Raw genomic sequence first — 7,973 nt, 5'->3', positions numbered from 1 at the left:
AAACATTTAGATAATATATATCTTCTCAGAAAATAGCATTTAATTTGAAGGTTATAAAGGCAATCCAGGGGCCAGGGAGATAGCTCAGTTGAATAAGTGTTTGCCTGGCAAGTGCAAGGGCTAAGTTCAATCCCAGGTTCTGCTAAATAAATAAACAAAATCCAATTAAATACTTTTTTTTCCAAAATGTAAAATTTGCATATATCATTGATTAAATCTCATAGCATCTATTTTTAAGACATACAATTTTTAACCCAATTCCTAATAACTTCATTGGACAAAAGGTTGAAAATTGCCCCTTTTCTGCCTACACACAGAAAAATAACTAAGAAAACAGTTTTTATAAAGGTGATTCTTTTGAGTCTGAAGACATAGTAACTGCCAAGTGTGTTGGCACCAACATACATTGATAAAGGCACTAAAATCCTGTATGTGGGCAGGTGGAAGATTCTATGTGGGGGAGGGGTACAGTGAGGTTTCTCAAAATGACTCATTGAGAACACATCAGAAAGAATGAGATGCGGAGAAACAGTGTCAGAATATGAGGAAAAACTCATGGAAGTTGAGATTATTTCACAAGGTATATTTGAACCCCCAGTTGCAACCAAATAAAAACAGTCATTTTGAAGCATAATATGAACAAAACAAATTAGAGTAATTCAACTAAAAAGCATATTTTAAATAAAAACTGCAAAAGACACAAACAGCAAGAAAATTTGTCAGTGAATAAACTTCATAAAATCTGTAAGTGAGTTTGGAGTAAAAATTTCTTCCTTGTTTGGCTAAAGCTGCTTTGAAATCACTACAGGCGAGACTAAGGTAGTTAGTAGAGGGAATATAATAAACCACAAATTAAATGTGAGTAAATTAATTGATTAATTAATGAATGTTAGAATGAATAAGAGAAGACTGAGGAGAGAAAGGAAAAAGGATTTAAGATAGGACTGATTGTTGGTGTTTAGTGGCAGAAAAAAATGAAGATTATGGGGCTTTAAATTGGTGATAGTGAGAAAGCTGTAGTGGGTGAGGGTAGAAGAGATGCTGTAGGATGCAAACTTGGTGCAAGAATGTGCATAAGTAATGGAATCTGAGGGGATTAGTATGCTTTTAAGTGTCTGAAAAGTGTTTACACTTTTGGTGGAAGATGGGAAATATAAAAGCTGGGTCAGGAAAGCATGTTGTATAAAATGATAATAAAATGTTGACGGTTAGCAAAATGAAATTTTATTGTGTAAAATATCGTTTCTTTGTTTTTTAGTTTTCACTTCCTTTTGATCCTCTACACTTAGCTTGTCTTCCAGCTGTTACAGTAAAATTTTATTGGCATACACTCTCTGTTCTGATGTATCAGTGAATTCAAAGACAAACGATAGAGTTACTGCAAAATAGTCCCACTGCTTTGCTGTTAACATATCCATTTGAAAAATCATTGAAAGTGCCCTAAATCTACAAAACACACATGTGTCTGAACTTTGTAGAAAGCCCGCACTATTTTACTTAGCTTGCATTAAACACAAACTTTTTTTTTTTTTTTTTTTTTTTTTTTTTTGGTGGAACCAGGAATTGAAATTAGGTCCTTGTGCTTGCCAGGGAAGCACTTACTCTACTGAGCCATCTCCCCGGCCACTTAACATAAACTTCTTGGCTAGGTACTGATTAGAAATGGCTATTTTCTGAAGTTTGAGACCTTTTTAATGAACCTCTTAGCAAAATTAATTCCTGCCTCCATTATGGTCAGTTAGAGAATTTATGAATTGTACCCTGGTTGTCTAAAAGCCTCCTGACTCAGAGTCCCAAATTTTGTGTTTTCATAATTTATTTCATACAATATTCCTGAAGCCTAACACATAATTTGGCATAGTAAGTCACTAATTGTTTGTGGATTTTTAGGTGAACAAATCAATACATGTATGACATCTCCTTTGATATATGTGAAGTCACATTGTTGAAATTAGCCCTCAAGTATTCATCCTCTGAATAATTTCTTTTCCCAATTGGGGTAAATCTAGCAGCCATACATATTTTGTTACTGTAATTAAAAGCCAGGGTTTATATAGTCTTTTTGTTGATGCGCCTCCCCTGGCTCTTGCAAAAGTCTTACAAATCCTGTCTGAAGGCTGTTGTGGACTGCTCGCATTAAGAAAAGTAAAAAAAAAAAAATGCTTTCTGAATCTTTCACCAGATTTTTTCCTGCTACCAGCAGTCTGAAAACTCTTTACTGGGAATATTCAGATTACAAAAATGAAGTTTTAAAAAAAAATAAATAAAAATAAAATGAAGTTTTGCATACCAAGAGAAAGAATAATGTGAAACCTGCTACCACTTCTTCCAGGTCATCCATTAAATAATCTCAACATTAATTGGCTGTCCTTCAGAATACTCTTTGGGTGTTAAGAGGAGGGGAAGGTTTTTTCCAACCTTTAGCAAATGATGGAGTTTTAGAAAGTGCATGTTTTTTAGTCGTGGTCTGACTGTCCTTCCTATTCCTATATTTAAAAGTGCAGCAACTTTTAAGTTTGCCGTCAGGGTTATATTATTTAAGGGGAGCTTTCCAATGCAGGGAAAAATGAAAAGAAGTGTGTGGGGGGAGGGTATTTCTCCATTTACAGAAAGGAACAATTCCTAGCTCCTGCTGCTTTTTCCCATTTCCCACCTGCCTTCAAACCAAAATACAGTAGTTATTTAGTCTGCTGCGATTCCGTTAGAATGTAATTTCCTTAGGAACATAACTCAGCGTGAAATGCCACTTGCCTGCACATGCACTGCCTTCATCCCTTCACTCTTGCTCAGTGCAGTTTTCAACTATATTTTGCGGTCCCTCTTCGCAATCAGAGGACTAAACAATCAGAGAAATAAATTAGGCTTAAATTCGTGAAGTGGAGAATTGTTCCTTACAAGGATAGGACCAAACTCAATGAGAAGCCAAGACAGCTTTCCCCCTGTCAAAACCTTTATTAAAATCTTCTCAATTTGGTGCCCAGAACTCTAGACGTGACTGCGCAGGTTTATAATAGCACTGTGGCTTCTCTCCAGCAGCAGCAGTGGCTGGAACGTTCATCTCAACTTTCAATTTCCTCTCCTGTCTTACAATTCAGAGAACTGGCAGTCCAGTGCCTAAGCTTTTGATCAGTTCTATCACTAGGACTGCCACAGAATTTCTTTCAGAGAGGACCCTCAGCTTCTTCTAGGGAGTTTGCTGTGTGAAAGAGGAGACCACCAAAAAATTTTAACAGGGTCAGGGATCTTCACATGCGTCTTCCTTATACCAGGATTCAGAACTGAAGGAGACAGCAGAAATTTAGTACTTGTAACTATTATTCCGTGTGAAAAAAAAAATTGCCATCTAAAATGCTGTTAAATAAATAATCTTACAAAGGACATTGAAGGTGGAATCTTTAAAAAGGTGAAAAGGCCAAGCATCGGGATAAGGAGGGATAGGGTAGAAGAAAACGCCAAATCTGAGTTTGATTCTCCTGTTCAAAAATCCACCTTAGCCCAACACGTAGTGTGCACTTCAATCTCCATTCATCTATGCGCAAGTGGCGAGCAGTGGAGCTGGAAACAAGGGCAAAGAGCAGAAGCACTGGAAGGGACTTAAGAATCAAGGGCAGCTCTGTTCCGATCCGATGTGGCGCTAGGCAGCTCTGGGCCGGGACTCCCCTATCCAATCGACTCTCCTTTTGCCAAGCCTCTAGGTGGCTGACATCATCGCTAGAAGGAGGGGCTGCGCCAGAGAAGGCAGCAAGAGAACAAGGATCTCCGGAATCCCTCAAGGATGCTCTCCTCACAGCTTGGAAAGGTTGGAAAGCTGGAGCCCATACAGACATGGCTGGACTCAGATCTTGGAGCATCGCTCAGTAGTTCTTAATTTATCGGAGAGAGAAAGGTTTCTTTAGAGAAAATCGTGTCCATCTCTCAGTTGCTTAGTCAAAAGCATCTTCATACAGTCTATGCTGCCACCGATGAACCAGACAAAGACAGAAGGATACATGTACATACATTATTATTTCTAATTAGTTTAAAATGCCTTTGCCCTTGCAGAGAGAGAGAGAGAGAGAGAGAGAGAGAGAGAGAGAGAGAGAGAGAGAGAGTCCTGAGACAGATTTCCCTCCGTGATTTCTGGAATTTGTCAAATGAGTTTACATGCGGAACTTCATCCGCTTTCTCCCAAGTTCCCATAATCAGTAGGAATACAAGCCCCCTTTTCCTTTAGTCACACTTGTCTTGCTTTCTAAGGAAGAAGACGTTTTCCTTCAGTCACAAAGAACGGCCACCTTGTCTAATGTGGTGCTCAGTGTTCCGAACCCTAGCTCCTCAGGTTGTTTCCTAGTTGCAGGGCTAGCTCAGGTCACGCACGATGCTCCTACAACATTGCTCCAACTCCATCTTTTTGCCGCCCCTTACCTTCTATCTCGATTTTTCAATCATTTTTTTCCTCCCGCACAGTATAACTTGTATAGACGTACTGTTTCGCCTAAGCTAGGTTTAAATCGTATCTACGCACGTTCCACGCAAAAGAAAACACTTTTTTCTTTTGTTCCTGTAGCGATTCACTTTCTTTTTCTGCTGTTGTCCTATCTCTTCTTCTCTTTGGGCTTCTTTTTGTAACTGTGTGCCTCAGTGTCGTGGCACAAGCTTTGATTCCCAGACCAGAGACAACCTTTTGGAAGGGCACCCTGCTCTCAGAGGCTAGGGCCCTCCCTCAGGCGTGCGCGCGCACATGCAGTTCACACGCGCATCTCAGCAGCCCGTACCCGCAGCCACAAAGGAGAACAAAACAGCGGAGCCCCTAATAAGTCATTCTGGAAGCAAACGGAGAGTGCTCAGTTAAGATCTAAAATTCTTTCACTGGGAAGGCAAGACAGCAACTCCCTTTAGGCATTAGTGACCACAGGAGGGAGGAGTAAATTTGCAACTGAATAAACACTGCTATGTAAATCCTGTCTCTAACCCAAGGCCCACAGTCCCTTGACTACTAAACTCTGGAAAGAAATGTCCTTATTTGCAAGTGCTTTTTTTTTTTTTTAAGTCACCTTTTCCAATGACGCGCACGTTAACAGACATTTCATGAAAAGGAGCCGTTTTACTCGACACGCTGTAGGAAAATAATTCCTTCATGGAAAGATGCACTCGTTTTAGAATCAGCACCCAGTGTTTAGGGGACAGGTGGCTGTTTTTGAGCTAAGGGATCATATGTCATTTCTTTGAAAAATGAGGAAACCTTTTATATTGTGCCACACTCTTAGAAAGTAATTTTTTATTGGATGATTCTTTTTTCTTGTTTGGCAATTCAGTTGTGAAAAGTTGTCTATAAATTTTTTTAAAGGTCGAATTTTCCACATCTACAGTTTCCACGCCTATCTTGCGCTGCTTAAGCACAGCCCCGTAAAGAGGGCGGGAAGGGCAGGAAAGGCAGGGAGGCATCTCAGGAGAAGCTGCTGGCAGCAGCCTGCAAGCCCCTCCTTGGGCTTTCCTAACCTCTGCACCAAGGGTCGACATCCTCAGGGATTAATTCCCGCCTGCCAAGAACCCAAACTCCAGCAGCAAAAAGAGGGTCTCTATAGGGCGTCAGCGTAAGGTGGGAGGAGGTGGATTCTCAGCTCTGGCGATTGCACCTCAATTGGAACCCTCCAATAAGCCATCCCAAGAGTCTGAGGTGTGTTTTTGTTTCCAGTAATTGCCCAAATTTTACAATTTCTTTTATTCTCACTGAAGTATCTACACTTTTTTTTTTTTTTTTTTTTTTTTTGACAAAAGTGAGTTTTTGCAGAGTAACAAAACCAATGGCTGGTAGTGCCAAAAGATATGCTCTCTGAGCTCACCCCAAATATGTGCGTTCTCTTACCCTTTAGGAAGAGGTGGAGGAAGAGGAAGAAAGGACACCAGAAACATCTTTAAAACAAGTCTGAGCATATAGTCCAGACCCCAAGCTCAAGCACCTAGCAATCTGGGGCGCACTCACTGCGGGACCTGTCATGCCTCCTAGTCTATTCTGGCTCCCGGACCGGATACTTACCTAGTTGTTCTAGGACACCTTTTGAGCAAGATGAAGAGGTGTAAGCGAGAAAAGGCTTCCGCCTGCTCCACACAGACCGCGATTGTCCTAGCGGGCTCTATGCCACACCTTGCAGTCCGCGGAACAGCTGGAGTCCTGGAGGCTGTTTCAGAGCTGTTCAGGCCGCTGAGCCAGTCTGGGCTGCCTGTGCTGCTTGTGTTAGCACTGCCACAGCTACTCTGCTCACTCTGGCTTGCCTACTGCTCGGTTGCGCGGGCCCAGGCTTGCAGCTTTGGCTCGCTGCTCCTCCCACCCCGACAGTTTGCGGAATGTGAGGAGCCAACCGTTTTAAATGAAGAGGGGGAGGGACTAGACTGAGGAGGAGAAGGGGGACGGCAGGGCGGCAAGCGAGTAGAATGAAAGATGAGAAGTGTGAATCAGTGCTCCTGCCTCCTGCTAGGAGCGGACGATACCGCATCGCCTGCTGGGTACCCCCCTCTGGCCCCCACTACCTGCAGTCTTCACAACCCTTCTGCTCCAGAGGCATGCTTTCCCTTCCGACTGAGAACCGCCCAGGAGAAGGAGGCAAAGGATGGTGAATTTACGAAGTTAATAGTTCCTGCCTGGATCCTGCGGCTGAATTCGTGCTGTAGGGTACTCTTGCTCTCAGGATCCGTTGACTGGGAGAACTCAAGCTTTCTTGTTGACTACTACCCCAAGCAAAGAAAATGAGGGCGTATGTTGCTACCTTGGACCCGCAGCTCCTTTGCTATCTTAGCCTATTCTTTAAGTTTCTCTCATTTACATTGTTTCGCAGAAATTTTATTATTCTTGTCCTTTAGGCTTTTCTCGAGATGCGCCTAGCTGCCGTGACTCCAGCAAGAGAAAGAACACTCTGAAAGCAGCACTATTTTCTCATACCAAGGAAGCTTGCAGCAGACTAATGACAGTAGAGGCAAGAGCAGGGCAGTTTGAGCCAAGAGGCTGTCTCTACATTTATCATACTCTACTCTGATCCAGGAATCGCCTCAGGTTTGCCTTGCCAGACTCAGTCCTGGTGTAATGGGGGGAGATCAGTGTTTGGCTACTCCAGAAAGCAAGTAAGAGTAAGTTTAAGGAGGTGGATTCCAGGGACCTGCTTTAGCAAGGTGGAGGCTGCATCACTGCTGGGGTGCCAACACCATTGGGGTCATCATTATGGGCATGGACAATGCATTTCCAATGTAGGAAAGGAAGAGCAGAAGGAAGAATCCTACCCAGAGCCTCAAGGCTCTGGGTTCACCAGCTCACTCCAGCTGCCTAGTTGGTGATGTACTGTAGGTGCCAGGGCTCCTAAGACCTGTAAGGAATTAGGGACTTGTGCAGCTTATTTCTGGCTCAGAATTCTCCTGAGTATTAAGAAGCAGGGGCTAGTTCTTTTCTTGACACGGATTAAAAATTATATACCCAGAGGCCAAAGAATGGGTGAATTTTGCAAAGTACTTTTGTGTGCTGTTTGAGGAGACTAATCCACTGTGTTGTCTCTTCTTTTTTTAAAAAAAAATCTTTTATTTATTTATTTATTTGGTACAGAATTTTGCTATGCAGTTTGGACTCATAGAAAAACTGTCTTTCTGGTACTCTGTTCTGCTTTTCAGAGGAGAGAGGAAACAATCCTGTACTAGAAGGCCCAAAAGTAGATTGTATCTGACACCAAGAGAACAGTAACCAGTTTTTAGTTTTTGTTTGCTGAATGGGTTGTGGGATGGCGAATACAGAGAGATAGAATATAAGAGGGAAATATTTTACTAATTTTTCTAATAGCTTCTTCATGGAAAGATTATTTTACTTAAAAAGAGATTTTTAAAATAACTTCTTTACTCTACCTTCCATCTTCTTAACCATCTTCTTTCGAATTCCTGATATTTTTAAAGGTTAAAAACTTGATTAACTATTCTTCACACCCTGCTTATTGTTTTCCTTTTTTTTTTTTTTTTTT

The 7,973-nt window shown here is 41.7% G+C and overlaps 1 pseudogene; it reads left to right on the top strand.

The window, feature by feature from the left end:
* Positions 1 to 6,418: 6,418 nt before the first annotated feature.
* The window catches only part of LOC101590229, a 23,059-nt pseudogene continuing 21,504 nt past the window's right edge, over positions 6,419 to 7,973 (top strand).

The sequence above is a fragment of the Octodon degus genome, unplaced genomic scaffold (assembly GCF_000260255.1).
Source record: "Octodon degus isolate 3935 unplaced genomic scaffold, OctDeg1.0 scaffold00103, whole genome shotgun sequence".
Taxonomy (NCBI): domain Eukaryota; kingdom Metazoa; phylum Chordata; class Mammalia; order Rodentia; family Octodontidae; genus Octodon; species Octodon degus.
Note: the sequence above shows the minus strand (reverse complement) of the source record. Positions and strands in the feature narration are given on the sequence as shown.